Genomic DNA, 16,721 nt, shown 5'->3' on the forward strand with positions numbered 1-16,721 from the left:
TTTGATTGACATAATGTAATTTTATTTTGAAATATAAATAAATTCCATTGCTGCAATTGATACTATCAATTCAGTTGCTCGTTGATGTTCAATAAAGATGACATTTTGTTGTGTTGTATTTTCGTGGCAATCTTAGAACCTGCAGTAGAGATTTGAGATTCAAACTCTTTTAGAACTTAATTACCACATCCTATAAAATTATTTATTGCGTGATGAGAATAGCTCAATTTTTAGTAACATTATTTATAAAGTATTTAAAATATTGATTTTGTGTTGAAAATCATGCTGTTAAATCAATTTTGATTCATATACTGTTTAGTAAGTCTCAAAAAAACTAGAATTGAATAACTTATTTAAGCTCGTACGCGCATATATTTAAATTAGCAAATGTACTGCCAAATTTTAATTTTTTCTAACTATCAAACAAAATAAAAGGTAAATAGGTCCAAAGGTTTTCACGGCCACTTATCAATATGTTTCTTTTTTGGGTGATACCATGTGTATTGGATTCCAAATTTGGCCACCATTGCAAGAATCATCTTCCCTGGAAACGGAAGCTGTTTATAAACTAAGTTGCCAAGGATGTGATAAAGTGTACATTAGAAACAGGGCGCGCGGATTGACGAATACAAAAGAGCGTGTAAGCTTGGGCACCCTGACAAATCTGCAATAGTAGAACACTTTATAGATACCTGACACTTTTTCACCTTTGAACCGAAAGTTTTACATTATTCTTGTAATTACACAAATAATAAAAGAGGCAATTAAATTGCACAGACACCAAAATAATATAAACAAATACGACAGGCTTAAATTAAACTCAACATATTTCCCAGCACTTCATACTACAAGAACGAATAGAAATTTGCCTTATAATGCCGACTGCAACACGGTACAAATTACTAGTACTTAAATACATTATTTACCCTGAAGATGGCTCCTGCAATGGTAGCTGAAACGTCGAAACAAATTCAAGACACACGGTATCACCCAAAAAAAAAAACAAATTTTTTAAAAAAGGTGTTTTTAACACTTTAGTTTCAAAACACATGCCAGAAAATAATCAAACAAAATAGTTACAAAATCAGAAATAACAAATGTGTACATAAATAAATTAATTAATATCGATACTAGTCTTAAATGGGAAAATTAAATAAGAATAGAGGAAAAAAGAAGATATAAGGAAAAGAATGCAGACGTTTCTTAAGGCGAGTTTTTAACAGAGATACTATAGAAATATCTTTGACAGATGACGGGATTCCACAATCGAGACGAATAGACACTTTATGAGAAGAGCCTTATTACTTGTTGATCAAGTCAATACGGAGTTTTATTCATCTAAAAAATAAAATTGTTGGTATTAACAATAATTTACGATTCAATAATTAATTACGCTTTTTATTTCAGGATTTGCTTTATAGGATAAGATGGTTAAATTCCCAATAAAATCAACTACTTTTGTAGTTTTCACACTACACGAGTTTATGAAATATTTCTCAGCTAGTTTTGGTGGTGTTAAAACACAAAATCATTTTCATCTTCAATTGAAAAACTCGAATATTATGTTTATAAGCATATCGAACACCCAAATCAAATGAATTCACTTTTAAATTATAAAAAAAAATCGAAGGGTAGCAAGACAGTTTTTCTAAATTTTATAATTTAAATGATGGTATTTAAGAAATAAAAACAAATATATGTAAATTATTAGACAAAATAATGTTTGAATAAAATAACATTAAATAAAGATTTACTAGACAAAGTTTCTTCCATAATAATAAAAAATAATTGAAATAGAACAGAATGAAATAAAATAAAATAAAATAAAAGAAAAATAAATAAAATAAATAAAATAAATAAAATAAATAAAATAAATAAGATAAATAAAATAAATAAAATAAATAAAATAAATAAAATAAATAAAATAAATAAAATAAATAAAATAAATAAAATAAATAAAATAAATAAAATAAATAAAATAAATAAAATAAATAAAATAAATAAAATAAATAAAATAATTAAAATAAATAAAATAAATAAAATAAATAAAATAAATAAAATAAATAAAATAAATAAAATAAATAAAATAAATAAAATAAATAAAATAAATAAAATAAATAAAATAAATAAAATAAATGAAATAAATGAAATAAATGAAATAAATGAAATAAATGAAATAAATAAAATAAATAAAATAAATAAAATAAATAAAATAAATAAAATAAATAAAATAAATAAAATAAAATGAAATTAAGACTGATAATAATAATAATAAAACTATCTAAAAAGAAATTTAAAAAAAAAATCAAATGAAATAAAATATTGTAAAATAAAACAAAATAAATTAAGGCAAAAATTGTTACAGTAATTCTGGTATTCGGAAGTTGGAAAAAAAAAAATTTCTATTACGATTAATTTATCAAAATAATTGATCATCTGTCAAGAAAATATATTTATTAATTTAAATATATTAATTTTATTTCAAATATATTTTTCAAATTCGAATAGGCAGCGGTGAATATTACATATTGTGTAAAGCGATCACTTAAACTACCCAAAGAGAGGTAAGCAACTCTGAAGACTTCCGCATTCCTATTTCAAACATGTTATTTATCTTTATTTGGAAATAATAAATCAAATATTATTATTATCAAATGGATGTGGGTTTTGTTAATTCGATTTCAAGGGTCGGGTTTGGTCGTGATCTGGCATTAGCACCGTAAATTGTAGATTTGGGTTTTGATTTTAAGGTCTCGGGCTCAGCCACCCTCTTTTCCGTGTTAAATTTTACACAACAAATATAACGGCTTATCTTCTTGTTCAAATTTATACCAGGGCCTCAATTATGATGGGAAGATAAAGACGTCATATCTTCACCCTGACGGTATAGTTGAAGACAAATTTTCTCTAGCAATTACGAAGATACACTACCGACCTCCACCTTCAAGTTTTGGGTAGGAAACAAGGGGAAGCGTACGTCATGGTACACATATCTACGCACTAAAATGTCATGGTTTTAGTAGGACGTCATAGTTGAAGATAAAATTCTCCCAACCGATTACGAAGATACACTACCAATCCCCCCACGATCAAGTTTTGATGTAAGTACATCGGTTTGTACCGACGCGCGACGGGTCTAGAACCCCTCGATACGGTTATCTACGCATTAAAAGTGACTAAAAACTTGTTCCACCGAGCAATTTTTCCTTTAATTATGATTCATTAAAATTTTTAATCGTTTTGAGGTTGGCACTTTTTTTCTTAAAAGCCTGTTAAAAATATGAAGGGTAATATAAATAAATTTTGAAGGTGAATGAAATTCCGACATAACTCATAATGTGATAAAACGAATGCCGAGATGCAAAAAATAATGTCGCTAGATTCTGCCCTATTAACAAATAAAAGTATCTTGGCGTAAGAAAGTTGCTACTACTACTACTACTACTACTACTACCATCACGCCATTTCCCCGTAGGGGTAGGCAGAGAGAATGGACCGCCACACACGTCTATCCTGGCATACAATCCTAGCCTCTTCCACATTCATACATCTTGTCATACATACCCTTCGGTTCTGTCTGCTTTTGACATGACTAGACTTAAGATTTTGGTTTATCTGATCATGCCACGTCTTCCTTGGTCGTCTGATTGTATTTCAACCACGTTCACTCGGCTTTCATCCTTCTTCTGCCAGTTCCATGTTTCACTTCCATACATAAATCTTCGTTATTATATATTATCCGTCTGTTTTACTGTCTTTCTGAGTGGAGGTATCGAGACATTAAAGGAACCGAGTTTGTAATCAATCGGTAGATAAATACATACTATTTTTAAGCGTACTTCTCCATTCTCGAATTCCATACTACAAACAGTGTCCCTAATTTCAGAAAGTCTATATTAGGGTCATCCAGAAATCCCATATTAAGAACAAGATAAGTACAAACGAATATATAACAGTTTTTTTTTAAATTGAAATGTTGATCAGTAAAAGATTAATAATTGGATGCAGAAATAAATTAAAAAATAGTGAAGTTAAACTTACATTATTATCAAATCGAGAAGGCACAAAAACATAATCATTGTCACTGACGCTTGTGGTGCGTCTGGTATACGGGCGGGTACTAATATGTTTTGGTCGATCGATGAGGAAGTGGGTACGCTGAGTTATAGAGGTCTTCAACAATGTTTTGAGTATGTCCAAATGCTTGCAGACTGGCTGGATTGCAACGGAGAGGAAAAACACAGTGGCCATTTAAACCATCCAATGATAGGTCATAAGCCCTGTAAATGCCTAAACTCCCATATTTCCTGCACAAAAATTTTATCCCCTTCTGTTGCAACAAATTATAGAGGTCTTGCTTAATTTATGATAAGCACCGTCATCTCATATTAGGTACGTATGCCATATTCGGTACACCTCCTATATTTATCAATTAACATCTTGTTACCTTGGAATAAGTAAAATTGCCCTTAAATTGCTAATTTAAGCGCAAGTCGACACACAATATATGTGATATTAAAGAAAACTATTGTTTGGATTAGTTTAAGGTTACGTTTATTTGATCAAATGTTTGGCGTACATAGCTGTACGTTGATCATGGCTATGAGTTTTGTATGCTCAAGTGTTGCAATATTTCCGCATTAAGGCATATTAAGTCAATATACTTTCTAGGTTAAACCTTAGTGTATAAAAATCTCAAATTATTTTATTTATCTTCAATATCTCGATTAATAGTGAATCAAACAGACGTGAAAATGAAGAACTTATTATTTTACGCATTAGCCCTTTATTTTATTCAAGTGAGTATTTAATTAAAAGTGATAAAACTATAGTTTTTCCATCTTCTTTTTTTTGGTGATATTTTAAGTTATTCAAAATGAGCATAAATTAAAGAAAATTACCATTTTAAAAGCTCGTTGAATCAGTGTTTTTCATTGTCCGAATTTCTTATATTTCGCTATTTATTGATACTTTAGTTATGAATCGTCGATTATCCAAGTGTTTTGTGGATATCGTTATAAATATTTCAGTTTTTTGCAAATTACTGCATACCGCATTTCACGCAATAATTACTTCTTTTCTCAAATCATTCAAAACAGTCGTTTATTCTTTAAAATAAAAATGTTTCTTTTTCATTCATGAATGTACTTAGGACTATTATTGCAGAAACGTTTTTTTTTTTTAATAGTTTACATCTCACAGCCAGTTAATCGGTATGACGATTTCGTCAGATGAATAAAATCAGTATTTGGTATTAGTGCTTGCAAGTTTATACTAAAACCTACTCTAAAGTTAGTTCTTATTTCAATATCATAAGGTTGAAGGTATTTTGTGTAAAGAAATTATGTGGTTGTACTGCTTTTGTTAGGTATTTCAAAATGCAGATATTTTTTTTATTTATGTTTTTATTTGAACAGGTTATTCACGGGGCACCTGGAATTTTAGAAAAGTCTGCGGGAGAACACGAAACTGTCCCTGATTTGGCCAACCCTTTAGGAATACCAAGAGATGTTTTCTACACAGCACTACCAGTAGACGAATATGCACAGTCACGAGAGAACAGGGCGGACATGAGTAGCATAAACAATTATGAAATAGGAACAGGAGAAGGACATTATGTTATAGTTAAACCTTGCAAAAAAAATCTTACTGAAGAAAAAACTTCTAACGATAAACCGATGGAGGAAGAAAGGTTAGACAAACAGTCCGTGGATCAAAAAGTAATAGAAGAAAAAATTGAACCAAAAACTTTTGAGGGAAAACCAACAGACCATGTGCCTATTGAAGTCAACCCCATTGATGAAATACCAGCTAACGTTGTGCCTATTGAAGCCAAACCTGTTGATGAAAAACCAGCAGATATTGTGCCTATTGAAATCAAACCTATTAATGAAAAATCATCCGATAATGTTCCTATTCAATTCAAACCCATTGATGACAACACGGGTATAAAAAGTGAAGTTTCACAAAATAAAAGTGCTCATACAGAACCAGAAAAGAAAAATGAACTTATTGTTGTTCCACCAAGTGCTACACGAAACGATCTCGTTAACTTTGGGAGTTTGATCAAAGGACCAGTAGACATGGAAGACGATCAAGTTCTCAGTGCGTTGACAGGACTTAAACCGGACGATTTGGCTAACCTCATTGCAAAGACAGTAATGAGCCTTATGGGAGGAAACAACCGCGAGAGAGGAACTGCCATCCCAAACTGGCCCAATGATTTTGTAGATGCTGCCACTGCAATGATCGATACAAAAGCAAGCATTGCCAAAAGAATGGTTCAAGAAGTTAGCAGCATTGCAACAGGAGCTATTAACAACATGGATGCTCTTGCTGCAGGAGCATCTTTTATGGCAGCACTGAATAAAAAATAAACCAACGAAAATACGGACTCAACTATTGTCAAAGCTACTGATGCCATATAAATCAAATATGTTTTAAGGATTACTTTTAGATACTTCTTTGTAAAATTGTTTAATTATAAAATAGAAACATGGATTTTTTTACCAAGGTTGTAAATAGATTTATATTTAAGAATTTGATTTCTGTTTTATTGAATATGTGCTTCCTCCAGTGGTGCGCAAGAGTTGAGTGATGGCAGTAACATTTTTTTTATGAAATATCAGCTTTTTTTTTAAACGTAGATTTGTCAAACGGTTATGAAATCTCTAAAAGTTTTCTTCTTGAACTGCTGACAGTAATATTCCACAATCACGTTCTTTCTAAGTTAGTTTTCAAACTTTCCTGGGACTTGGCCAGCTCTTGCCGTAAACACCAATTAAATTACATGTTACGAAAATCTAGGAACTCCTTGAAACAATACTAATTTTTTTAGTACGATAACTTTTATGTAATATTTATATCTCGTTAATGAAAAGTCAAAGTTTTGTATCCGAGTGAATAAAAAAATTTTTTTTTTTGAAATAGAACGGAAATGTTTTTAACTTTTGAAAAATAAATCAAGTAGAAATAAATCCGCCTCGTAATGTAGTGATTGGCACGTTTACTTACTTACTTAAAGGTTCTAAATTTAATTTCTGAGTCAGTACAAAATATGGTTTATTGAAGGTGGTTCTGCACTACATTATTTCACTATTTCTTGTCTGTTACCTAATGCGTAAGAATGTTCACCTTACCTTACATGTCACAAAAAAAATCATTTACTCAGCAATTTAAATTCTAATGCAGTGGTTTATGAACCACCGGGGACAGATAGGAAAATGATGATCATAAACGTCCAATTGAATCCCAATTTCACATCTTATAAACCTGGTCCATATTGTTTATCTACCCTTTAAATATGTTGTTGCCCACATCACATTTTACATAGGCTATTAAATCATTTCGTGTAATTGTCACTTTTTCCATTGTGTTTTGGTTTTTTAAACAAAAAAGCAGCAGCGTCGAATCTTAGAAATAGAATTACCAGCAAAATTCAAAATTTTTGCAAGTTTACTTGTGTTCCAAAAAGAAGGGATAATGAGAGATGTTTATCTTGTAAAAGTACCAATCTTTTGGTTATTTTAAAGTAACATGGGATATAACTTTTGTACGTAACCATGTGTGGGTAACGAAAACGATTTAGATCTGAAAAAAAGGTTTAATTTTCTAAAAACCTTACTTAGCAGAAAGTAAATTGAACTTCATGTTCAAATTTAGTATCTTATATACCTTATAAATTTAACATGTTACATCAGAGATAAAGAACATTTTAGATAAGGTAATATAGTGTATAACAATGACAGATCATAAGCCCTGTAGATGCCTAAACTTCTACATTACCTTCTCTAAAAAAAATTCATCTGTGTTGTAATCTGTTATTATTAACAGCTTCCCCGGGAGTTGAACCCGTCCTCGTCTACAAAAATTTGGACAAATTCAAAATATTGCTTATTAATTTTTTCAAAAGTCTCAAGCCTGGTTGTTTGGTCATTAGTTATAATTAAAAATTAAAAGTTATACCGAGTTAATGTTTCAAAAAAGTTTTTTGTACAAAAAAAAAATTTTAAAACTGTTTCTATTACTTTAGATTTTTAACTATTACTAATGATACAACCCAGCCTAAGTTGAAACTAGAAATTTATTATTTATTCAAAAACTGTCAAAAATACATTTCATTAAATAGAGTAAATAAACATTGACTTTATTTAATGAGTAGAATTGTTACCTATCTTTATATATATATATATATAATTTATCTGTACGTGTGATGTCACCGTACTCCTCCTAAACGGCTTAACCGATTTGCGTGCAGTTTTTAGAGAAATACAGATCTTTGCGCTGTGCGTGTTTGTAGATATTTAAATCTTCAATCGAATATGTAAAAAAGAAGTTAGGAGCATAAATGTTTTATTCATCGATCTACCAGGGTTGCATTTGAGGAGAATGCATTTGCAAAAAAATGGAAAGATGTTGTTTTTTTTCTGTATAAAAAAGTTTGTTTTTGAATATTTACAAACAACATTTGTTTTTTGTGGATCTCAATCAGATTCTTTCCATAAATTCCTTACAACTTCAACCCATTTATTTCTTTTTATTGGATTTTTGGTAACACTAATAAAATATCAAATTCAATACATTTTTAAAAATCGTATTCCTAGATTTGTACACCCCTTTGTTGGTGATACGACCGGAGTTTGACGTTTGCAAAAAGAATGCCATATTTGAAAAAACATTTATTTTATGTTTTGGAATTCAAACATCAACAAGTACCTACCTAAATTCAATCTTTTTAAAATATTGACAATTTTTAGTTTTGAAATTCAATCACAAACGAGAACCTAGGAACCTAGTTTTCAATGAAAAGTATTTTTCTAAACTAATAGCAGGCAAACCAACATTCAGGCAGGACAACGTCTGTCGGATCCGCTACTAAAGTATATTTTTCTTGCTTTAATTAGGTAGGACATTAATAAACAAGTAATTTATTAGAATAAATGATTGAAGAGAACCTTAGGTATAGGGTGGTTCGATTTCATGACTTATATTTAAGTTCAAGAACAGAAACTACAGCCTCGTATTGCAAGCATCTTGAAGATGCGGTGGCGGATCAGACTTAGACACGCGCTGTGGATGCCTCGGGAGAGTCTCAACCCGAGATGCCTCTTTTTAACACCTGCGGGCTCTCGCCCTCCGGAAGTCCGTCGATGACGATCTTTCGGCTTTATTCGGTAGAACTAACGGACGTAAGAGGATGCGCGAGTGCTGGCTGGTGATTGGGTCTCCTTGAGGCATCTGGTGATGTCCACATGCTCTATTTAGGAGTGGATGTGGAAAAAAAAGAAAGAAGTAATGATATTTAATTTTTATGCCTTTTCTCTTACAATTTATTATAAACAATATTCAAAGTAATATTTTATCTTGACCTTGTCAAATATCAGACATAGTGTCTAATGGTAGACTAAATCATTTATATAATCGTACGCGACTTCCCTAAATTGGCAAGTGACTCTATTCTTGAACCATTCGCGGGAATAAAGTCGATCAAAAACCTGACGACTTTATCTCGAGTGCCCCTAAGTACTTGACATTGACAATTAAACACGATATCCTAACTTCAGCTATCAAACTTTATTCATGTAAAACGCTCGCTATTCATGTTTGAATGACGTGCATATTTATTGTATTAGTTTGGTCAGCTCAACAGTTTTTAGGCATTGTATACTGATAACAGCGGGAATTAGAATTTAAATTTAGAATTCCCATTTTGAGACTTGAAAAAAGTTTAGAAAATACTTTTCTTGGGAAATTCTTACAAAAATTTAGGGCAGCATTGCTCTTTTCATTTCGCCTGAAACAAATATGAAATTGTGACGAAACTTTTACAGCACTCTGCCCTTTCTCAAGTCTGGCAAATATTTATATAAGGCAAGCCCGTATTAATCTTTTACTTTTCCTCAAGCATAGCCGAGTGTGTACTCAGGAGTAAGGATAATACCCTTGCTTATTTTCATATAATTTTATGGCTTAGTATATTAAATAAAAACCAGAGGAAAGATACGTATTAATTTCAGGAATCCGAAGGATACTCTTAAGATATATTACATGCTTTGCTTTTGATAAAAGACCAATATATTAAGTATTCTTTCTGGAATTTTAAGAGGATTTTAACCAACATTACTATAACTAAAATTTGATGTATGCACATATTAAACGTTATAATACCATTATTTTAGTGACAACAAGTTATAATAATTGAACGTTGTTATGCAGAAAGCAGCCAGCCATAGAAAAGTGTAGAAATCTACACAACAGTTATTGTTTTTTTGCTTTGCTAAATGCTGGATATTTTTTTTTATAATACAAAAAAGAATTTAATTCTGTATATGTCTAGATTTCATGATTTTTAACCACCCAACTTTTGGGTTATTATTTAAAAAATACTTGGGTTTTCTTCATAAGATTTCTAAATAAAAATACTTATTTACAATATACCAGACAACATTTTTAAACATTAGACTGATTTATGACCTTTTATTATATCCTTTGCAAGTCAGAGGTTCTCAAAATAAGATGTCGCCGAATAAATTTTTGTAATAATATTCTTTTGAATATTTTTTTGTAAAAAAATTTAAATAATTAATAATTCAATGTTTATTCATGTGTTTTTTATTCGTTTATGTGTAATCGTTTCTATCCCGAAAATAAGTGTCATTTTTACATTATATAATTAAAAAGGTACTTGTAGTATTTTAAAAGTGACGCTTCTACACATGTCTCTAGTCGCGACGTCACAATGGTAGTACTTATTTCGAGTTTCTCGTACAGTTAATATATCTTTCTATTGTATGGAAATGAAGCTCATCCTGCTTTCTTCACTCACCCCACCGCTACTTTTACTGCTGACGATAAAATCTCCCAGAGCAATCCATGTAAACTAGCTGAGATACCTTCACATGAACCACGTTTATGGGTATGAGTATAAGTAACTATTTATTTTATAGAAACATACAGTTAACAATGATTAAATGAGATAATATTAATTAAATCTTATAAAATATTAGTATATAACCACTTACCAACTTTTCTACGTCTACCGGTTTCGAGACTTACTCAACTCTTCATCGGGACACCAATTAAACCAACATTCAAAACCCACTATATACCATCACCATAGTTGTTGCTTAAAAATATAGAACCAACACGACATGTATTATAATAAGCAACCCTTACATGCACTGATTAGGTTATGAAAATATTTAATGTTGTTGGAAAAATAGTTGAAAAAAAGGGAAGGGATGAAAGGAGGGGCGTAAGTTTAATAAGTAAAGTGTGGCCATGACAATGGAACATCGTATAAAGGGCTTTATTGAAAGGTTGTTTCATTATTGATCAAAGTATCATTATTTTTTTAATCCTTCCTCATGTGAAATATCCTTATTATTAACTTTTAACCTTTTATTATTTTTAATATGTAAGATTTTTACTGCAGTATTTTTATTAATGTCATGATTATACTAAGAATTCTTTATAACTCGTTGGTGCGAAGTAGACTCAAGAGTGGCTCGATGATTTGGGGACCGTGTGAGTTGAAGTACTCTCTTATGGTGGAGAGGGTTCAGAAGAAATTTCTTCGGTTTCTCTACATGAGGGAGTGCGGATATTATCCATGGTTTTATCCTACTGAGTTTCTCCAGGGTATGCTCGGTAACAGCAGTTTGAAGACCAGAAGGAATGTGTATTTAACTGCGCACTTCTTTCGATTGTTGCGCGGTATTATTGACAACCCTGAAATTATGCGGAGCATTAGCTTTTATGTTCCGGATAATTACCTTGGACAGCGTCAGCATATACTGTTTCACATTCCAATATACAGGACCAACCTGCCAATGGTTATGGTTATGTTGGAAGGGCTATCTCTATGTTGAACAATATTATTTTAAACATTGACACTTTTCACGTATCTGAGGGAGTTTTTCGTTACAAGATTCTCTTATTTTTTTAACATATTAATCTCTGGATATTATGGATACTTATGTGGTATTTTTATATATGCTTAATTTTAACTAATTATTTAAATTATTTCTATACGTATGAATTAAGATATTCTATTTGTAATGTACATATTGATATGAATAAATAAAATTGAAAAATTGAAATTAAAATTTATTGGGTGATTTGCGAATTCGGTGATATTGTTATTGGAAAGACATCTCATATGTTTTTTGACATGAATATCAAAATTCTTTGATGTTCTTTTAACGTAAACTAAAGGCCAAGAATTGCAATTGCAATTGCAATACCGGTAGACATAGAGAAGTCGACAAGTGATTATATTCAAATATTTAAAAACATTCAGTAAAATGTTTGACCACAAAGTTAATGCTTTAAATATTAATAAAACATATTATTTAATTATGCAAACAACGTTTTTAAAAAAAAGACGAAGGAAATTGGTTACGCCACATGCGCACACATTAATATATATTATACATCTAGCACATTTGCAGGGATGGGGCGTTCGAATTTGTTTACTACCTACGTGACCCTGGTTAAGATGTTGCATTTTTCCTACCGTGGGTACCTATATTGTTCCGGCGCCAGAACAACTATTGAACTGACCGTGTGCACATGTGATTCTCATATTGTCATCGCGATTGCAAAAAAGATATTTTTGCCATCAATAATATTCAATTAAGTATTAAATCTACGGTGTATATCATTCGTCAAGTGCCCATTCTCCCTGACATCAAGGTAGGATCTGATCCTGACTACCGCGACAGAAGTAACAGCAATAGAGGTGCCAGAACCCAGAAAAAGGTAGGAATTGCAATCATTGTATTTAGGGTTCTGTGGTAAAGTGAACGGAGGATAACGCATCCATCGAATCAGCCATTTTCGAGCGTGCAACTGCTAACGGGCAAGTTGCGCGACCAGAAATAATAACATAGATAGATTTCTCAACAGAGATGATGATATTATAAAAAAATGTGAATCAGGGCTTACACCTGTTTTAATAAACTCCATATTATGTCGACACTTACTCATGTAAATAAAATTGTTAGTGAAAAAAAAAAACAAAATAAAATAAAAATAAAATGGTTTTAAAAAACTCTACTCAAAAACGCAGGTAGAAATAAAAGTATCAGAATCTCAGTACCTTTACATATTTAATAATATTTGCTTAATAAAAACCATGAATATGTCTAATTAAAAATTGTAAATGAGAAAGTCCTATAGTTTTTTTAACTACTAAATAACTACCAAACTAAGACGGTTTTCAAAAATTTATTTTCATGTGCCATAAAAGTCGTAAAAAAATTCATGCTTTGTTATTTTCACTTCGTAAATATTTTTATTTTTCATATGAAAAACGTTACGGTTCTGTGGTTGCATGTATGTATTTGATACTTCCGCTATCGTTTCAATATTCTCATTTGCAAAATACGTTTCAAATTGGAAGTTCACAAAGCTGCAAAGCCTCGTACGTTCGGCCCGCTTTGAAGAAGGCAATATTCTACCCCGGTCTACCTGCAATCAACGAGACCGCGGAACCGGTAGCAGGTAACGCTTGGATCGGTAACGATTTACGATTTCGTTCATTCGTTACAACCGTCAGTTTGCGGGGTCGTTATAATAGCCGGGGCTTAGTTTGTAAATCCATCTTATAAATTGCCGTCTTAATTAATAATAGTTGTCATAATATCCTTGGGTAATTTATATGGTGGGAAATTGTTCCGTGAATTGGGTCGCTGACAACGAATTAGAGTTTGAAAACTCTGTTGGAGTATCAGTTTTTATTTTTTATTGAACTCTTGTATTTACTTTTTGACACCTCTTATCAAAAATACAATTTTACGTTCACTTTGCTCAGCTAACAAGGGTACATACCCCGTTCCGAGCTTGACAATTACATTATAATATATGATAATAGTTAACAAATAAATAGAGAGCACAGACTAATAAAATATAAGCTTACTCGTATACAAATTTTGATACATATATATACACAGTATACACACACACACGTATATACACCCATGCGCATACACATACATACATTCATAAAACATAGACAATTTATTTATAAAGCGAAACTTCATGATTGCCATCTGCATATATATTTTTTTAAATTTTTCTTTATTTTCATATTTTATTTTTAACATTGTATATATATTTTTTTACTCGCGATGATTCTCTTAATGAACTCCTAAACTTCTGAATGCAGCATATTAAGGCACTGCATCCTCTTAAAACTTTAATTGTTTTAAATACCGTTTATAAGACCGAGAGTCATGCTCATTTCCTTAAATGTTGCATTTTTTAATTTTTATAAAGTAAAAGAGCTTAAACCTTTATTAAAGTAAGCACTTTTCCATTTTAACCCTTCAATGCTTTATTTTTTAATCATAACTAACTATAATATTTTTGTATGCAAATACTGAGAAAAATAATGAAAGAACTTTTTTTTTTCACCTTTAATTTCATTTTTTAAGTATGTAGACAATATGCTACAACGGGCATTAAAAGGTTAAAAAAACCATATACGAAAGACAATAAATAACAATTCTTATAAACACATCTTTACATAATAATGAAAGTTGCGGAAACAATTATAAATCTTTAGAAAAAAACAAGGAAATCACCATTTGACCTAAGACTAAATTACGCTTTTGACAAAATACGGGTAACAGATATTTGTTTCAAATTTTATCGAATTTTTTACCCTGGTAGCAATTTTAAAAATAAATTATAATGGCTAGTATATGTAAAATATAATTAACTAGTTGCAGGGTGAGAAACATGTTTGAAATCACTTTAATACACCAATTATCGGTATGTAGCAGATCGTCTACATTGGGCATTGTAGGGTTAATACTTTTTCTTATACAGTTATGTTTCAATAATTGTACGTTCAAATGTTTGTAGATAAGGCTAAATTCCACCCCCTAGGAAATTGTCAAATTTTACATTCTTGAGTCCAAAATTATAACTTTTCCTTACAAATCAGTTAAATAAAATAACACGTGCAAAAATGATATTTGTAATAACCGTTCATTTATCAAATTTCCATGAATAGTAAATCATTTACTCTTCTTGCTTCTTGCTTCTTGCTTCTTGCTTCTTGCTTCTTGCTTCTTGCTTCTTGCTTCTTGCTTCTTGCTTCTTGCTTCTTGTTTACATCAACAAGATCCCGCCATCCGCGTCCTGGAAAACCGACGATGACGATCTTTCTATTTTATTCGAAGGAACTAAGGGACGCGTAATTGACGTGGAAGATGGTGAAAGTGCTAGCTGGTGATAGGGTCTCCTGAAGGCGTCTGGTGATGTCCATGTATGAAGGGCGTCAGAGTTAAGTAATTTTTTTCGTAATAATGATAATATAAGTCTTAATTGACTGTACTTAAGTTGTATAGAACAATATAGTGAATATATATTTTTTGTATCAGAATTTAATAAACGCAAATTTACACAGTTTTCGCTTACATTTGGGTAATTGCAATACAATTGACTAAATTCAGTGAAAGATGAAACGAAAGCAGTTTGATCAAATGGTGGTCTAATTAATTATTTTTTATTTAAATAAACTCTGTTATTGACTTTTAATTTGTAAAAGCGAAACCGATAGGCAGACCAACTATCTTTAACCCTTCGAAACTCAATTCCTGTCAAATAATAAAAATCCAGGTGTTTTGATAGCTTGCTGTAATAATAAAACAGGCATTTTTAAGTTTTTCAAAATTTTCATAATAAGGTTAACACATTTGTGTGATATTTGTGTCACATTGTGTTACAATGCCTTAAAATATTCTCAATTGTCAAATTTAAAAAAAAGCAAAACTTGTTTTTTCATCATCATCATTTCTTTTCCGCACCTTATGGTGCATAGGGCACTGGATTGTTTTATTTTATTTTATTTTATTTTATTTAGAAAACATACAGTCATACAAAATCAGTATTAAAAACAACAATTTTTTAACATAAAAAGACCAATTAAGTTTTCATAAATTAAAAAGATATAAACATTAAATGTGACAAAAAATAAAAAATAAATAAGAATTTTAAGTGAAAAAAAGATAATTGTTGACATTTGCGTTTTCCATGGAGGTAATAAATTAAAATAAATAAAAATACCGAATGTACACTCCGAGCCATCCACGCACACACATGAACGCACATATAAAACATATACAAACATATACATTACATGCGGCACATATGCATAGCATAAACCACTCAAGATGTACATTCAGCAACTATCCCAAATAATCGACCCCATGAAGAAATTTTCTGTACAAATGCAACGTGCAGTTAAAAATGTCTACATCAATACTGAGTTCGTTATAATTTCTACAGGTGCGTCTAATGAATGAATTCGAGGTATAATTGTTTTTACAAGTTGGTACATAAAAAAGGGAATTTAATCTAGTATAGCGAAGAGGACAACGGAAACCAATATTTTGTAAAAGATACGGCGAATCAACTATGTTATTGAGAATTTTGAAAAGAAAAATTAAATCATATCTAAGGCGCCTTTTTTGTAGTGATTCTATATTAAAATTGATCAAAGATGCGCTGTAATCATTTTCAATGTTACCAAAACGATATTCCAGGCTCCTTATAAATTTCTTTTGAATGTTTTCAATTTGATTAATATATACATTATATTGAGGGGACCATACTAATGAAGCGAATTCGAGTTGACTTCGCACATAAGTATAGTAAAGAAGTTTTAATGTATTTGGTGATGAGAATGGCTTGGAGATTCGTAAGATAAA

General features: G+C 30.8%; 1 protein-coding gene across 1 annotated transcript in view; it reads left to right on the forward strand.

Moving 5' to 3' along the window:
- Nucleotides 1-16,721, forward strand: part of nAChRalpha4 (nicotinic acetylcholine receptor alpha4) — a gene marked incomplete at its 3' end in the record, with an annotated part of 298,565 nt that overhangs the window by 17,199 nt on the left and 264,645 nt on the right. The gene's annotated exons all lie outside the window — the stretch shown is intronic.

This window comes from Micrasema longulum, unplaced genomic scaffold (assembly GCF_059751315.1).
Source record: "Micrasema longulum isolate JH-2025_06_02 unplaced genomic scaffold, ASM5975131v1 h1tg001293l, whole genome shotgun sequence".
Classification (NCBI taxonomy): Eukaryota; Metazoa; Arthropoda; class Insecta; order Trichoptera; family Brachycentridae; genus Micrasema; species Micrasema longulum.